The sequence below is a fragment of the Piliocolobus tephrosceles genome, chromosome 13 (genome assembly GCF_002776525.5).
Source record: "Piliocolobus tephrosceles isolate RC106 chromosome 13, ASM277652v3, whole genome shotgun sequence".
Taxonomy (NCBI): Eukaryota; Metazoa; Chordata; class Mammalia; order Primates; family Cercopithecidae; genus Piliocolobus; species Piliocolobus tephrosceles.
The window spans coordinates 94531471-94550564 of record NC_045446.1 but is presented as its reverse complement, the minus strand read 5'-3'; positions in this window follow the sequence as shown (position 1 = coordinate 94550564).

Below are 19094 nucleotides of genomic sequence, written 5' to 3'. Positions count from 1 at the left end.
TTGCTTCAGTCCAGGAGTTTGAAACAAGCCTGGGCAACATAACAAGACCTCCTCTCTATTTTTAACAATAAGAAATAATTTTTTAAAAAGATATTAATCAAAAATTAATTAATTTGTGTGATAAGTATTCACTCAGCAATTAATATAAGGGCCTATGCTAGATTCTGTGAAGAATGAAAGGATGTCATAGTTTCTGTTCTCAGAGAGCTTTCACTACATTATGTGAATAAGAGAGATGTATATAATTGTAATATATGATACAATATAACAAGAGAGATTAACAAAGTCCCATGAGTTTTTGAAAAGAAAAGGAGTAGTTTTTAGAGATGAGGGAAAGTTTTATGAAGGCAATGGCATTAAAGCAGGGTTTTAAAGGGTTAATAAAGCCATTCATTTCACAGATATGTATGGAATGTCAACTTTTCATTGGATGACTAAACTTGATTTTCTGTAGTCTATGCGTTCATGATCTATAAGCAAAAGATTAAACAACTTGTTCAAAGCCATCAAACAACTGAATGGAAAAAAAAGATCTGAGACTAGGCAATTTTGCCTTCAGAGTGCCTACTTTAATCACCCCCTAATAAAAGCTGTAACAGTTGAGAGAGACTTTTTTTTTTTTTTTTTTTTTTTTGAGACGGAGTCTCACTCTGTCGCCCAGGCTGGAGTGCAGTGGCGCCATCTCAGCTCACAGCAAGCTCTGCCTCCCAGGTTCACGCCATTCTCCTACCTCAGCCTCCCGAGTAGCTGGGACCACAGGCACCCGCCACCACCCCCGGCTACTTTTTTTTGGTGTTTTTAGTAGAGATGGGGTTTCACCGTGTTAGCCAGGATGGTCTCGATCTCCTGACCTCATGATCCACCCACCTCGGCCTCCCAAAGTGCTGGGATTACAGGCATGAGCCACCGCGCCCGGCCACAGAACATCTATTATTCCTACAGAAAGTAAAAAGAAAAAAAAATTACCGGAGACTATTTTAAATATAATATGAAATAAAAAGTTAATGTATGATTAGAGATAAAATCTGATAACAAAATCATATCAATAATCTATTAAAATTTAGAAATGGACATCAGGATACACAGAAATGGTATGCAACTTTTTTCTTTCCTTTTCTTTTTTTGCATCAGGATCAAATCTAGAGGGACAATATATATATTTATGGATTATACTTTTTCATTTAAAATGAAAACGGTTGAGTGGAATGAGAGAAAATATTTATACTTGTTATTTAAATTACCTGCTTTATTAAAAACAAGAATGCCAATGAGAAAATTGGTTCAATACAAATGTTAATATTCAAGGGCATTTCGAAAATAGAAATGAAGAGGCAGCTTTCTGATTTTGAGTGTGGGAATATATTTTCTGACTGCATCATCTTATGGATCTATCTCATGTGGCTTTTGCCATGTTTGCATGAAAACAAGATTGTGGGACCAGAGAGAATTCTGAGGATAAACCAATATTGAGAGGTTGAGCTGTTGGTGGGGCTCAGCAACAGATTATGAACAGACCAGAGGTACCAACAACTACAGGATAATATTTACAAAAAGGAAAGTGAAGGGTGAAAAAGACTGCACAGAAGTTTAGTGAGTGGAGAACAGAAACATATTTGACTTCTAGTTTAGGTTGTTATTGATAGCTTTGGTGAAAGCACATTTGGTGAAGAGTAAAGTTGAATGCATTTTTGAAAATTATCTATTACTGCACAGCAAACTACCCTAAAACTTAGTAGTCATTTCATTTTTCCTGTCATCTTATGGGTCAGAAGTCCAAAAAGGGCTCAACTGTGTGATTGTCTCTGATCCATCCAAAGGGACATCCGCAGGGTCAGGAGGATCCATTTCTAAGAGGACTTCTTCACTTCTTCACTCATATGTCTGGTGCTTTGGTTATCCTTGCGTGCACTTTCTCTCTCTCTCTCTCTCTCTCTCTCCCCTCCCACCCCAAGCCCCCACCACATAGCTCTGCATCTTCTAGCACCTTTTCACAACATGACAATCCCAGAGTAATTACATTTCTATGCTGCTTACATAGAGGCTGGGTACAAAAAGGCAGAAAGCAGATGTTGCTGGGCCAATTACATCCTATGTGTGAAACTGGCACAGAATCATTTTTGTCATATTCTATTTGTCAAAGCTGTTAAAATTGTCTATGTTCTAGGATGTCATGAAATAGACTGCACTGCTGGGTGGAGGAGTTGCAAGAACACACTGCAGAAAAGCATATAGGATGTTGAGATCATCTTTGGGAAATACAATCGGTCACAGTAGGATTAAAGAAATTCTAAGGGGAGAGAAGGCTATTAAGAATGGTAAGGAGAGTTCAGTATGTTTAATAAACACTGAGTTGTTAGTAGTTGCAACAGAGAATATTGTTAAGGGAGTAGTAGGGAATTAGATAGAGCTGATATCTTAGTCCTAGAGCTTTGAAGACCACCTGTGAAGATAGGTTTAATTAAATAGACCAGTCAATTTCAGTAGTGGAATGACATGATCAGAAATTATCTTATCATTTTTGATATTTTTTCTAATGTTTAGACTATTCACTTGAGTTAATGAAAGCAGTATGAAGAGACTAGTGGTTGGAGGCTAACAGGAGGCTATTGTGGTAATTCACATGAAGGGGTAGTTTGAAATGGCATTGAAGCAATAGGAATAGACAAGAGCAAACATTCAAAGAATGCTTCAGACGTAGAGAACAGAAGTGCCATCAACATTGTAAGAAAGGGCCATAAAAAATTCAAAGAAATCTTTCTGGCTGTAGGCAGGGCTGAAGAGATTATTATGTCTTTTCCTTAATTGTCTCCTGGAAAGATATTTTAGAAGTTTTTCAAAAGGTTCCATTTCGGTTTACATAATCCGCATTGGAATTATTGAATGTCTGCATTTCCAAGAGGCATCAGAAGAAGGTCACAATTGCAGATGTGAGATCATATTGTTCTAGAGAAAGATCTATGTGTACTCAAGGCAGAGAAGGCCAGGTCTCCCTGTAGGATTTTCTTCAGATCTACTGATTGGCTCTGGTGAGGATGAAAGGGAAGTTGTATGCATAATATAAATATTTAAGTACAGTATTTATGTAACTATGTGTTATTTATTATTTTATTTCCTCCACTAGTTGGTTTTCAAGTATATGTCTTATATTTTTCTATATTTCAATTTATGTCAACCTTGCTGGTCTTAACAACAAAATCCCAGGCTTATATAAAATTTATAATATATTTTTACTAGTGGTTAGCAGGGTGCTTGGCATATAGTAAATACCCAATACTTTTTTGTTAAATAAGTAAGCGAATAAGTGACTGTTCAAGTAATTTTAAGTCCTCAGTATCTTCTAAGAAACTTCTGCTTCAACCTCTGTGTTAATATGAACAACAATTATACAGCACTATTTGGATCCCTTATCTAATAATGCAGGAAATGGTATCAAGAGAAGTATATATGGAAGGATCATTATAATCATGACATCAACTTTCTGGTCCCCAGAATATGCTACTTACCTTTATCACCTCCTATGGCTAGATAAAAGAAAAAAACAAAACAAAACCCCAAACAACAGAAATCTCTAACTGCTACTTTAAAATTGGCACTCCTCTTGGGGTAATAAATTTCCAAGTTGGCTATACAATGTATTAAATTTTTTTTTGTTTGTTTCAAACTTATATTAGTTGTTTCAGGAGTGAGGGATGAGTGGTGATGATGGAGAGTCCTTTTGAGATTATCATGATGTAGCCTTATTTCAATTCTGTTCCCTTTATTTTAAAGCTTTTCAAAAGTAAAGATGCTAAAAGGGATATGGCCCTTTTATGAAGTATGGCAGCAGTTTCTCCAAAATCTGGCATCAAATAGAGTGCTACTTTGTTTCCTTTCAATGACCCAGGCATATTTTTCTAGCTTCTGTCCAGCAACCCCAAAATGTATCGAGGTCCTTGCAAAAGTCTTTAGCCCATGAAAATTCTACTGTAGTCTTTACATTAAACAGTGGGAGTTGCAGGATGTAGAAATTAACTTTGTTTTCTCCCACTGGTCATTGAAACCCACTCTATAGGGATAGGTCAGGTCTCATAGTTTCTCTGGGATCTTTTGAATATAAAAGTCCTCTAGTCACATTTCTTCATTCTGGTTTTTGAAATATCCATTCTTGTGTAATAGTAACCATGAGTTCTGTGGTTGATTGATATTGATTGATATTGCCTTTGGAAACCCGATTGATATTGCCTTTGGAAAACTATGACAATAAGTGAAACCCGATTGATTTCGCCTTTGGAAAACTATGACAATAAGTGAAATCGGACATCTCATCTTGCTTCTGATTTCCAAGCTGTCCTTGGTCATTCTTGGGCATAGGCCAACCTAACTTAGTGAAAGATTTACATTATAGTTTAACTTGAAAGCAAAAATGGTAACAGTCTCCCGCTAAAACTAACTCCCTCCTTGCTCAGGGACTGAAAACCACTTTTGTAAGATTAAGAAAAGACTACAAGAATAAGATCATGGAAGGGACCCAAACTCTGCTAAAATGTTTCTGTAGTTTCTATAATCCCTTACTGCTCAGGAGTCATGTCACCAAAGGTCACAAGATTTGTGACTTCCTTAATTGCTTCTATTGATAACATCACTATTATAACACCTAAGATTTTTAAAAAAATATTTTTCAGACTGACCCAATTCAGTCCCATCACTCATGACTGAACTGGTCCTGTGGCCTTACGCAGAGACTGACTCAGCACATAAGGATTGTTTTCCACGCCCCTATGATTTCATCTCCAACCAATCAGCAGCATTCATTGCCTAGCCTTCTACCCACAAAATTGTTCATAAAAACCCTGAGCTCAAAGCCTTTGGGAAGACTGATTTGAGTAAAATGCCTGCTTCTCCCAGGTGGCCAGTCTCGTGTCAATTAAACTCTCTACTACAATGCCGTGGTGTCAGTGCATCTTGTCTGTGAAGTGGGCACAAAGAACCTGTTGGCAATTACATTATCAGTAGCCATCTCTCATCTGTCCTTCCAATAGGCAATACTTCAACCCTGGTAAGTCAATTAGGGTTTCTTATTCATTTGCAGAGCTCCTGGTGGCCTGAGCTGAGAGTTTCTGTGGCTCCTTTAACTCAGTGGCCCTCTTCATTCTCAGAAACATTTTTCCTGAACCTGTGTGTTCCCTGCCTCAATTTGTACTAGCTAATTTTTAGACCCATTAAATAACTGTCAATCTTGACTCCATCATAATTACCATCTAGAAATGTCATTTGCCTCTCTCACTTTTGTCGTATCTCCTGCTTCCTAGATTCTGGGAAGTTTATGCTTTGGGTGGCAAATATCCATCTGAGAAAAAAAAATACCTGAAACTTCTTTAAATTTTTTACTCCATAATACTTGCATGCCATGCATATATAAAGACATAATTATTATTCTGTTATACTGGATTGTGAATCAGGCTAGATACAGTGGTTTTCAGTGACAGATTTGAAAAAAACAGCTGCAATATCTGCTACCTGGCTATTTGATTTTTTAAAAAGTTTGCTGTGAGGTATGTGTGTGTGTGTCTGTGCACGTTTGTGTGTTTGTGTGTGTGTTTGAGGTGTGTGTGACTGATTGAATTTTGGAAGTTTTTATGATCTTCCTTTTTCTCTACATAGTACTCTGAATATTTTTTATTACATGGCTTGGTGTAGATAACATTTTACTTACTGTGCTAGACACTTAGTGGCTTTTTCATTTGGAAACTCATATTCTGGAAAATTTTCCTCAGTCTTTAAACATTTATTTTCCTCTCCAATTCCCCCTTTCTTTCTCTTTCTGGATGTGCTCTTGGACAGGTATACAATCCCCAAAATTGATACCTTATTTTCTTATTTATTATCTATTTTGTTTACTTGATACCTTATCGAGCCTTTCTTCTCAGAGTGCCTGAGACTGGCAACATTAGTGTCATCTGCAAACTTGTTGGCAATGTACAGTTTCAGGTCCCACTCCAGAAATGCTGAATCAGAATTTGCCTCTAATCAAATTCTCCAAGTGATTCTATTCACAGTGCAATTTGAGAAGCGCATCTCTAGAATTACTGTGCACTTGTGCTTCAGTCGTTATGTTGAATTTTTAAATTTCTACTGTCATACTTTTAATGTCCCTATGATCCTTTTTTGGTCTCTGAATATTACTTTTGATAATAGCATTCTCTTCTTGTTTTATGAATAACATCTTTTATCTCTGATGATATAATTACACCGTTTGAAGTTTTTTTCCCTACACATGTGCATGATCTGTATTTTTCTAAACTGTTTTAGTCTTTTTATTTGTTTTGGTCTTAGTCATTCATGTTAGAGTTGTTTTTTTAATACCTGATAATTTTGGCTGCTCATTTTAAAGTGAGACACTAGAAGGATGAGTGGTATCTTCATGTATGGTTTGTGTTTGTTGAATTGGAGATAAGGTAAGTACCTGACCTTGTCTTATCTATCAATACAGAAAGGTTTCTTTCTCTTATATGAATCACTTTTTACAAAACTTATAAGCCTGAATATTTTCAGCATCCAGGTGAATTAGGGGAAGACAGCTGAGAGTTGGTAACCATTCAGAATTCAAAATTTACTTACGCCTGTTTGTATTGAGTAAATCTAAATACCCATATTGTCTGACTAGTATCCTTAAGCTCAAAGACTATTGCATCAACACATATAAATATTACCTATCAGCATTGGACTGGATACAGAAAATGTGGTACATATTCAAAATGGAATACTACACAGCCATAAAAAAGAACAAACTCATGTCCTTTGCAGCAACAAGGGTGCATCTGGAGGCCATGATTCTAAGTGAATTAATGTGAAAACGAGGTATCACATGTTCTCTCTCATAAGTGGGAGCTAAACATTGAGTACACATGAAAACTAAAAATGGCAATGGACACCGGGGACAGGAAGAAAGAAGTGGGGCATGGGCTAAATAACAACCTATTAGATATTATGCTCACTACCTGGGCGATGGGACCATCTTTATCCCAAACCTCAGTAGCACACAATATACACATATAACAAACCTGCACATGTACCCTTTGAATATAAAACAAAAATTGAAATTATTATTTTTTAATTTTTATGATTATTATATTTCGCTCTTGTTGACCAGGCTAAAGTACAATAGCATGATCTCAACTCACTGCAAATTCCATCTCCCAGGATCAAGCAATTCTCATTCCTTAGTCTCCAAAGTAGCTGAGATTACAGGTGTCTGCTACCATACCTGGCTTTTTTTTTTTTTTTTTTTTAATATATTTTTAGCAGAGACAGCGTTTGACCATGTTAGCCAGGCTGGTCTCCAACTTCTGACCTCAGGTGATCCGTCCACCTCGGCCTCCCAAAGGGCTGGGATTACAGGAGTGAGCCACCACACCAAACCAAAATTATTTTTTTGAAAAACCGACTCTCCCATCTGTTGGCATAGAGAAACGACAGAAAATGGTGGCTCTGCTGGCTGGTATGTGGGATCTGGCAGGATTTGCCCTCATGTACAAATTTTTCTGGGTTTAGCATCATCTGATATCCTCACCTTGAAATGTATTATCTGCCATCAATTCTAAAATGAAGTTTTCGGAAGACAGCTCAGCTTGCTTCTTATTAGTTTTGCTTCTGAGATACTTAAGGTCCAGCTTTCTTTGTTTTTTTGAGACGCGAGTCTCGCTCGTCGCCCAGGCTGGAGCGCAATGGCGCGATCTTTGCTCACTGCAAGCTCCGCCTCCCGGGTTCATTCTCCTGCCTCAGCCTCCCGAGTAGAGGCGCTATTACTACAAGGCGCCTGCCACACGGCCCGGCTAATTTTTTGTATTTTTAGTCGAGACGGGGTTTCACTCTGTTAGCCAGGATGGTCTGGATCTCCTGACCTTGTGATGCGCCCGCCTCGGCCTCCCAAAGTGCTGGGATTACAGGCCTGAGCCACCGCGCCCGGCCACGTTCAGCCTTCTTAAATCTAATAAAGCAGTTTCTATCCATATCTCAGCTTTCCAAATTCAAAACTTTTGTTGATGTGTCTTGTATCTGGTATATCCTCTCTTCCCATTTTTGACCTTGAGAATTTATATTTTCCTCTCCATCTACTGTCATTTTAGTGGAGTGTGTGATAAAATAAAATTTTTAAAATTGTGTGTTCTTTTTACCAGGATGTCTATGTTATCTCACTTTATCTTTACAGCAATCCCTCAATGAGTTAAGAAGAGAGTTTCAGAAAGATAACATGCCTGGCCATTTGTGTTAACAAGAAATAGAAATAAAAATAAAAATAACCTACTAAAGAGTGTATACTTCTAACAATATTTCCTGACATCGAGTTCCCTGGTGTTTCTACTATCATGTATTGTAGGGCTGAGTCACCAAGCTATAGCCTATATTCCAAAAATGTCACACTGGGTGTTTTCTTCAATAAAGTTTTTGTTGAAACACAGTCATGCTTATTTGTGTACTATTAGCGACTGTTTCCACACTATGATGGCAAGAGTTGGTAATTTTTTTTTTTTTTTTTTTTAACAGTCTTGCTCTGTCACGCAGGCTAGAGCGCAGTGCGATCTCGGCTTACTGCAGCCTTCACCTCTCCTGCCTCAGCCTCATGGGTAGCTGGGATTGCAAGTGTGTGCCACCACCTCAACTAATTTTTGTAATTTTAGTAGAGATGGGGTTTCATCATGTTGGCCAGGCCGCTCTCGAACTCCTGGCCTCAAGTGACCCACCCACCTTGTCCTCCCAAAGTGCTGTGATTATAGACATGAGCCACCGCACCTGGCCAAATGACCATTTTTCAAAGAAACTGCAATGCCTAAAGTATTTTCTCATCTATTCAGAAAAAGTTTGCCAGTCTCTACTTTAAATACTTTCATGGTGGCTACTTCGAATCACCCAATTCTACTAACCCTGTCTTCATCTTTGCACATAGTTCCACCTCTGGAAAATGTAAATCTCTTTATCTTACTGTACTGTACCTTTGTTTATGGAGAGTGTGTGTGATTTAACCAGGTTTTAAAAGAATTGTGTAAGTCATATCATCTCTGACTTTTTATATTCCCCAACTTACTCAGAGGCAATTTGTTTCACTTTGTAATTCATTTTGGTTCATAAAAATATTTATAACTATCTAGGCACCTGGTAGATTTTGGGGAAAGAATATTTGGACCCTGTCTTTATTTACTTAGTCTAAAATTGTGAGTACAATTGGTGACTTTAGAATTTCACTGCAAGCTACATGAACACATCTGGATTTGGTCAGGGAGCACCACATGTCTTTGTTAAATAGAAGCATCTGCTATGTCTTTTTATCTTATTAGATTCTAATGTTGGTAACACTGATCTTGTCAAACGTGGAAATTTCAACATATTCTTAGGCTCAATCTCATTAATCTGACAACTCATGTATGTGGATGTTTTCCTACTTCCACCAAACAAGTAAATCTGGAAGAGTAATCTGTTGGCACAAATAGGCAATTCTCCAGCATGAATATAGCTACTTTAATATTTTTATTATGTTTTAAATTCATGTCTCCATAAGTATAATATTTTTCATTTAAGACATGGCTAGGATAAGGAACTTTTATGTGTATAGGCCAAACCACAAAAATCATAATATTCAGTATGATGAAATTTATTTACTGTTTGCCATCAAAGACATATTCTTTGGAGATAAACTAGCACATAATAAAACTTCACATTCCAAACTAAAAAATAAAAAGTGAAAATAAGCCAGCAATTTAAGAATAAAAGTGAAAAGAATTACCATAATCATTGAAATAATTCTGTTTGGTAGAACGTTACCAGAAAGATATTTAAGCAGATTTGGAAGGAATAGGCAGATGGTACTATATACGGCATTACATAATTCAAAGATAGGATGATAGAGTGCAAAAATGCCTGAACCTGACATCAAAGAACCTGAATTTCATCTCTTCTCTGCGCTAATTGCTCTGTGACATTTGCTATATTCTAGGCATCAACTTCACCATGAAAAAGCTAGAACACAAAAATACAGAAACTAGTGGTTGAATGTGGTCTTTTTTAATAGCTCATTCAAATTTTAATACTCCACAATACAACTAGAATTTACTGATAGTTATCTTACATACAATGTATTAATAACTTTGCAAGTTTAGTGCACAAAGAAAACTCTTACTTCATACTCTAGTTTAAATATGAGTGAGAAAAAATTTTTTTAGTCTAAAAATATCTGATCAGATTTTGCCTTGTTCTGAACACCCTGAACATTAGTAAATCTACCAGGATATTTTGCCTATGATTATGCTCCACTGAAATAGAATTGTATCTTCTAAAACCTCTCCTGAAAATTCAGATATGCCAGACATTATGCATATTCTGCTGATCTTTGCATACCCGCACCCTGTAGAGTAACAAGCCTAAGCAGCATTTAAATACTTAACACTTTTATGCAAAGTCTCAGAAGAAATATTGAAATAAAACTTCAAAAAATGAAGCTCACCAAAACATACCAGGACCACCATGTGAATTATTAGCCACTTTGTTAAGATAATTGTACATACTGTAATAAGGGTTCCGCAATAATTGCCTATTACAAAGAAAAATAAATTTGGAAAATAGATAACATTTGGCAAGGGGATGATAGATTAAAAAACAATTACTAACTCACAAAAAGGAGGTGAGATGTTTGTGACATCTTCAAGAGAATATTCTAGTATTTTCTCTTTACTTACACACTGCTTAAAGGGAACTAGAGAAAAGTAACTCTGATGGCAGGCTAATGTTGTAACATAGCCCTAGAAATATTTTCAGTTTCATCACGTCTCAAAGGGAATTTTCAGCAGAGCACAATCCTTACATTTAAACTCCCAAGAAGAATAAAGAACATTTCCTAGGTGAAGTGAAATTAATGAGTCAGAAAATCCAGGAAGCATCTACGACAAGTTCCCTTTCGAACCGAGACCTAAGGGAATGCCTCTGTGATTCTGAGATGCCAAGTAAATATAGTAAACTGAATATATTGAACCTAACTAGTAAACCAAACCTCCTTGTCTGAGACAATGGAGTTCTGATGGGCAGCATATAGTACATTGAAAATCAGTTTAAATTGTTACGGAAAGATATTTTTACAAAATTTTGGAGTTATACATTGTTCTTCGCAGATACTTAATTCATCCTAAATACCTGATTCTCAGCATTAAGCATTCATTTCCAAAAAAAAAAAAAAAAAAAAATGGGTTGACTATTTTTGTGGGTTTAATTGTGTCCACCAAATGATATCTTGAAGTTGTAAATGTGAACCCCACACTTGTAAATTTGACTTTATTTAAAAATAGGATCTTTAGAGGTGTGATTATGTTAAGATGAAGTCATAATCAATTAGGGTGGTTCCGAATGCAATGATTGTTGCCCTCATAAAGAGAGAAAACAGATAGACACGGACTCACAGGTAGGATGCTGTGCAAAGACAGAGGAAGAGACGGGAGTTACATGCAAGCTAAGAAATGGCAAGGATTGCCAGCCACTACCAGAAGCTAGGAAGAGGCAAAGAAAGATTTTACCCAGACTCTCCCAGGAAACATAGTCTTCCTGACACCTTGATATCAGACTTCTGGCCTCCAAACTGTGAGAGTATAAATTTCTACTGTTTTAAGCCCCCTACTTGACAGTATTTTGTTATGGCGGCCCTAAGAACCTAATATACATATGAAGATGCAGTTAGGAAGATTCACATTATCAAATCTGTTTTCCACATAACAATATGTGTAATTAATAATGACTACCTTTACTGGAAAGAAAATAAGGTGACATATTTGAGGAGATCAAATCTTGAGAGTGAGTTCTTCAAGCTCATTTTTTTTCCTACAACATAAACAGTTGGTTTCTATAGAGAATATGTAAAACCAAACTGCAAATGATCAGCTGTTTTTTTTTTTTTCTTTTTTTTTTGGTTTAATAGGCAAGCATATTGATTGGTCTTATTTTAAGTCTAGGCTTTCTTGCCTGGAATATGCCTGGGTTTCATAGGTGAATCTATTTAGGAATTTCTTTCAGGTTGTTTTTGTCTGCCTTCTGGAATACATGAGTATAAAATATTTCTGATTTCATGTGGGGACTAAAATGCATTATATGAAGAACCATAAGGAAATTTGGGGTTGGGAAAAGTTTTGCTGGCAGCAAGTTTAATACAAGTATTATGTTAGTCACACTTGATTGCCAGTATATATAGCTAGATGAATTTAAATATCGATGTTCTGCAAATTTGAGATACTGAAATCCTGCTGAAAATCATTACCAAAACTAGGATGAGTGATACAGGCAGTATAAGTGAATGCATAAGAATAAATATGAATAAAATAGTAGAGTTGCTTGGCAGTCAAGCATCTGGAGCTCTGTTATTTGTGGAATATAATACTGGTACCTTTAAACAACTGGGATTTTAAAACTGAAATTGGAATGAGGTTACTGGTTTTAAAGCTTTGATATTTCCAGGCTATTGTGAAAGCTCCTGAACCTTCGAATGACACGATGCAAAGAACAATTGCCTAGATAATTTAACTTAGCAAAGTAAACCCCACATAATTTACTGCATGGAGGGTGGGAGAGAACTAACATTTGCTAAATAATTATGGTCAATATAATTGACTGATTAGTCACCAAATATAAGGCCTACAAATTTCACGACACACATATTTTCTCCTCTAATTTAATCTCTGTAAGAACATAATGAGATATTTATTCAAACCCCTTACAGACGAAGAAGTGAGGCTGAGACTGTCCCCAGTGCCTAAGATACAGTAGGTGTACAAGGAATGTTTCTGAAAGGAGGAAAGGCTGAAAAGAAGGAAGTAAATAAAGGAAAGAGGAAAAAAGAAAGGAGAAAGGAAAGAAAAGAAGATAGGGAGAGAGGAAGCAAGGAAGGTTTATTGTTATTAATTCTCAATATAATATTTCTACAAATTAAAGTTACAAGATTTACAGTTAGGCAACTTCCCAAATTCTTATTCTTTTCACTCTAACACATTTATTCCTTTGGTACTGCTTACATTTATAACATCCTACCAATCTTTATCCTTCTTATATGCTGAGAAAGAGATCCTCTCCTTTTTTTAGGTATCAGATAAATACTAAGATAATGAATGTCGGCATCTGTCTTTGGCTATTTATATTTTATTCTGCAATTCTGCAGCTATTTTTATATCCAAAAATGTAGCATGGAAATAGAAGGAAAATTGCTGAAGGAACTCAATAATATAAATGACAGAACTAACACAAAGGATAGTAGGTAAACAATTAATCTGTTACAAGCTTTACATGAGGTAATACAATGTAACATCTCAGTAGAGCATGAAAAATTAAGGAAGTATATTTTAATCCTTAGAGCAACTATTTTAAAAGATAATGCAAAGAGGTATATTTGAAAAAACAATAGAGAAATTAAAATAAAATAATACAAAAACATTCAGTTAATGAAAAAGAAGACACAAAAAGGAAGCCAAATCCAAGATTATATGGGATCAATTTAAAAAATTAAGAATTATACTGGTATTTTAAATTATGCTTATTTACATTATATTAAATGTAAATTCATTTAGCACCCAAATTTAAAAAGAGACTTATTCCAGCCTGGGTGTCAGAGTGAGCTACTGTCTCAAAAAAAAAAAAAAATTAACATTATATTTTCTATGAGATGAATTTTAAACATAAATACAATTTCAGTTTAAAGTAAAAATAAGGAAAGAGATATACTAAGCAAATATTAAGAATAAAAATGTTGACATACTTGTTTGGACAAACGGAGGCAGGATGGCGCACTTCCAGTTTCTTCATCATTAACTTTTCCCGCGAACGAAAATGCAGCCGGCGCCTGGGAAGGTGCAGATCAACTGGGCATGCGCCAGGTGACGTCAATCCGAAGAGACCAAGATTTACCTGGTCGCACCTGCGGAACGCCCCCCCGACACGCCCATGCCCCACCTATTGCCCTCCCACTCCTAGAAAAGCCCCTCTTGGGCAGGGTCCCACGCGGACTTCCCAGCCCCACTCCTGTCGGGATGTGGGGACTGCCGGAACTCTGTCCGAGAGCTTCACAGGGGGACTCTGCCGGCCTTCTTTGCCGGAGGCCAACAGACCTCCTCCCCACACCTTAGGTGACCAAAATAAACTTGCAGTTTTGCTCCTACACTTGCCTACCCACTGGTTCTTTTGTGCTCATTCTGGTGGTCTTAGAAAAACAAATCAGTTGGTGCCGAAGACCCAGGAGGAGACCCCTCCTCAGGCCTCTAGGGGTTGAGGAACCTCCTCCTGCTCCCAGGCCGCAGACGGACCAGGACCTGAGACCAGCTTCCCTCACTCTCACGGCCTCTCTGGGGTAAGTGCCCTTGTCTCCTCTTTACCTCCCTCGGCCAGAAATCCTGCGCGGGTCCGAGGCCCACTTTTGAGCCACCAAGTGGCTCGGGAGACCCGTTCAGAACGGAGACGTCTGCCTGAAGGTAATCTCCACTTTGGCTCCATGAGCCTCCAGTCTGTCTCTGCTGGTTCCAAAGGACGCTTTGAAGCCAGGCAGAGATCCACTTCCATTTCCATTGTGTCCATTGTGTAAGTAAAGAGGAAACAAACGGGAAACCTCCAGTCCAAATTTCCAAAGAGCACCGGCCTCTCTGGGGTAAGTGCCCTTGTCTCCTCTTCACCTCCCTCAGCCAAAAATCCTGTGCAGGTCCGAGGCCCACTTTTGAGCCACCAAGTGGCTCGGGAGACCCGTTCAGGACGGAGACGTCCGCCTGAAGGTAATCTCCACTTTGGCTCCATGAGCCTCCAGTCTGTCTCTGCTGGTTCCAAAGGACACTTTGAAGCCAGGCAGAGATCCACTTCCATTTCCATTGTGTCCATTGTGTAAGTAAAGAGGAAACAAACGGGTAACCCCCAGTCCAAATTTCCAAAGAGCACCCCCTTAGGGTGCCTCCTAGCCAATTTAAAAACCTTACAGTTTGAACAAGACCTTAGGAGGAAGCGGTTAATTTTCCTTTCCACTGTGGCGTGATCGACCTCAGCAATTTCTGCCAGCGGCTAGGCAAGTGGTCCGAAATTAATTACGTACAAGGCTTTTGGGCCTTAAGCTCTCGTCCCTATACTCCTCCTTCTCTCCATCCCCTCCCTTCCTGCCCAGACTCCTCCTCCTCCCCCCATCCAGACTCCTTCTTCCTCCTCCTTATCTACTAGTAATCCACTCGGTCCCATGCCTCCTTCAGGGCCCCCAACTGGCTGTCTTGAGTCTCCTATCTCTGCCCACACCCTCCTACAGTGTTAGCACCTTTGCGAGAGGTGGCTGGGGCGGAGCGGGTAGTCAGAGTACATGTCCCTTTTTCATTGGCCAATCTTTCCAAAATTGAGAAGCATTTAGGTGATTTCTTGGCTAATCCTACCATATACATAAAGGAATTTAGACACCTTTGTCAGGCCTATGACTTAACTTGGCATGACCTCCAGGTTATCCTAACCTCTACCCTAAACTGACTGAGGTTCTAACCCAATATACCCGGTTAGATCCGGTCTCCCCCACAGGGGCCACCATTTTGGCGTCTTATTTCATTTCTCAATCAGCTCCTGACATTCGTAAAAAACTTCAAAAGGTAGAGGATGGTCCTCAGACACCAATACAAGACCTAGTTAAATTAGCCTTTAAGGTCTATAACTCCAGAGAGGAGACGGCAGGCTTGCCTCAAACAGTAGTTACAGCTCCTAGCAGCGGCTTTACAGCCCAGTCGTAACCCCAGACCAGAGAGCACACACTCCGCGGACTCCAAGGCTACGAAAGGAGCCTGCCTGCTATAAGTGCGGCAAGGCAGGACACTATGCCAACAGGTGTCCGCAAGGTCCCCGAGCCCCAACGCAGCCTTGCTATAAGTGCAAGGCATCAGGACATTAGGCCAGTGAATGTCCTAACCCTCGTCCACCAGCAACCCCCTGCCCTGCTTGCCAGCAGAGAGGACACTGGAAGTCTGATTGCCCCACCCTGAGAACAGGTGCTGTGTCTCCACGTGACCCCCGATCCCAGATCCTTCCAGCTCCTACATCTGGACGACAACAACTGAAGGTGCCGAGACTTGGGGACCCCCATCACCCTTGCCGAGCCGCGGGTAACTCTCCTGGTAGTGGGTAAGACAATTAATTTTTTAATCGACAGCGAGGCTACCTATTCTGTTTTGCCGTCCTTCTCTGGACCTAGCCTTCCATCCAATATCTCTGTAGTAGGAGTAAGGGGAAAGCCATCCACTCCACGAAAAACTCCACTCCTTAATTGCTGCCTGGCTAACAACTACTTTGCGCACTCGTTCCTCATTCCCAGCTAAAAAGGGCCCCTACCGAAAGCAATCAGTGGAAATCAGTTTGGCTTTCCCCCACTCGCCTCAAACTTACTAAATTTTCTTAACTATCTTATACTCCCCAACCTTGCCAGGACCATCCTTCTGGGTTTTGCCCATATTCCAACAAATGCTTCCATTCCTCATTCCTATACTAATACTGTGCCTTATTTTATTTTTCATCCGTGCGTCCAAATACCAACCATAGGCCCCGACCTTAACAACGCCCCTTAACAGCAGGAAGTAGCCAGACAGACCATGGCGCCCCTTTATCACTATTATCAATAAAAGGTTGGACTGTTTGGACAAATGGAGGCAGGATGGCGCACTTCTGGGTTCTTCATCATTAACTTTTCCCGCGAATGAAAATGCAGCCGGCACCCGGGAAGGTGCAGATCAACTGGGCATGCGCCAGGTGACGTCAATCCGAAGAGACCAAGATTTACCTGGTCGCACCTGCGGAATGCCCCCCGACATGCCCGTGCCCTGCCTATTGCCCTCCCACTCCTAGAAAAGCCGCTCTTGGCCAGGGTCCCACGCGGACTTCCCAGCCCCACTCCTGTCGGGATGTGGGGACTGCCGGAACTCCGTCCGAGAGCTTCACCGGGGGACTCTGTCGGCCTTCTTTGCCGGAGGCCGACAGACCTCCTCCCCACACCTTAGGTGACCAAAATAAACTTGCAGTTTTGCTCCTACACTTGCCTACCCGCTGGTTCTTTTGTGCTCATTCTGGTGGTCTTAGAAAAACAAATCAATACCTATGTAAACATTAGACAATATGAACATTATAAAATTAAACTCGGAGAACTAAAGTGAGAAAAAAAGAAATCCAAAATAGAAAATTTATCATTCCTCTTCTAGAGGAAGAAAATAGATTACCAATATCAGGAATGAAGGAGAATATATAACTGCAGTTCCTATTGTCTTAGAATAAAGAATGGCTTAAGTAATTTTATGTCAATGAATTTGACCACTAATATTATATAAACAAATTATTTTTAAAACCATCTTAAAAAGATATTATAGTTGGCATAGGCTTATGTATACAAAACACACACAAACACACTCACATACACACACAAATATTGAATTATCAAAAACCTTCCCCACAAGAAAATGCTAAGCTCAGGTGGTTTTACTAGTGAATTCTAACCTAAAAACAAACAAACAAACAAACAAACAACAACAACAACAAACCACACACAAAAAACTAGACATAATATTCTATCATGTATATTTTTTCGGAATATACATATATAGAGGAGGAAAATAATTTTCCCTATACTCAGTTCTTAGCTGAAGCAGACCCCTCTAACAAAAGACAGATTAATAAGAGAAAAACAAATATGAGTGTAACATGTATATCTCATATATACATGGAAGACAGCCAGAGAATGAGTAAGTTTGAAAGAGATGACTTTGAATTAATGCTTATATAGCATCTTCAATAAAGAACAGTGAATTTTCTGAGAAATGACGAGGAGAAGGAAAAGGACTTTGGATCTCTAAGGCATGGCAAATTGTGGGAAGGCAAATAAATAGTAGATAAAGTAGTATTAGTAAAGTTTGTCATGTAGATTCCTCTAGCGTCACCTCCAGGGTGATAAGCTTCTAAAGTTGTCTTCAGGTTCAATTTTTGTTCTTAGGAGAGAAGGCTGGAGGGACACCTTTGTCTTTGTAAATTCGTGTTCTGCTTTTAGCCAGTTAGGGGAGGCCAGAGAGCTTTGCTTGTAATCTGCTTCTTTTCAATTGCCTTCAGCTTAAAATAACCCTCATACCAAGATGGCACAATGTGAGATGGCATATTCTGGTCTGCACAGGAAAAAGGAATACATCATAACTTGTCTTGTATGACTGGCATAAGCTGGAAACTTGATAAGACATTACAAGAAATTAAAAATTTGGACAAAATTCTCTAACAAATAGATCTAAACATTCTTAAGAAAATATTAATAACTACACACAATAAATGCAATAGTATACGAAGGGTAGTTCAGCATTAGAAGGTAGAGTTTGTAAGAATTCTAAAACAATGCAAGATTTGTTTCACACTGAAAACCATTCAAAGTAAATCAGACATTTACATAATAAAAGTGAAGAACACATGGTCAACTCAACAGAGGCAAAAAAAATGAATTTGACAAAATCCAGTACTCAAGATTAAAAAAGAAAAAATAAAGATGAAAGAGGAAAAGGCCTAAGAAACTAGGTAGAGCAAAGCAAGTTTGAAGTTCAATAAAGGGAATTAAAGAAGTATACCTAACAGAAGTAACTATTAGTGAAATATTGAATACACTCCACTAATGTCTGGAATAAAGTTAAGATGTTTGCACTCAATGATTCTGTTCAGCATTGAACTTGGTCATTCTATCTAGTGTAACTGAGCAAGAAAAAGAAATTAAAGGCTGAAAGTTTATTTAAGAAGAAATAAAATTTCGCTATTTACAAATGACAGGATTGATCATACAATAAATCCTAAGGAATATATAAAACAACTACTTGGGTCAATAAATTAATTTAGTATATCACAGGAAAAATCAATTTTATTTCTCATTACTAGGAGCAAATAAATAAAAAGTAAAATTAATGTTATTCATTATAGCTTCAAAAACAATCTAAAATTAATGAGATGTTCAAAATCTCCACACTCTGTAAATCATCCAAATAAAATAAAAAAGAAATAAATTAATGGAGAGATACTATATTTTTGGATCAGAATAGTAAATATTGTTAAAACATCAATTTTCCCAGATCAATCTA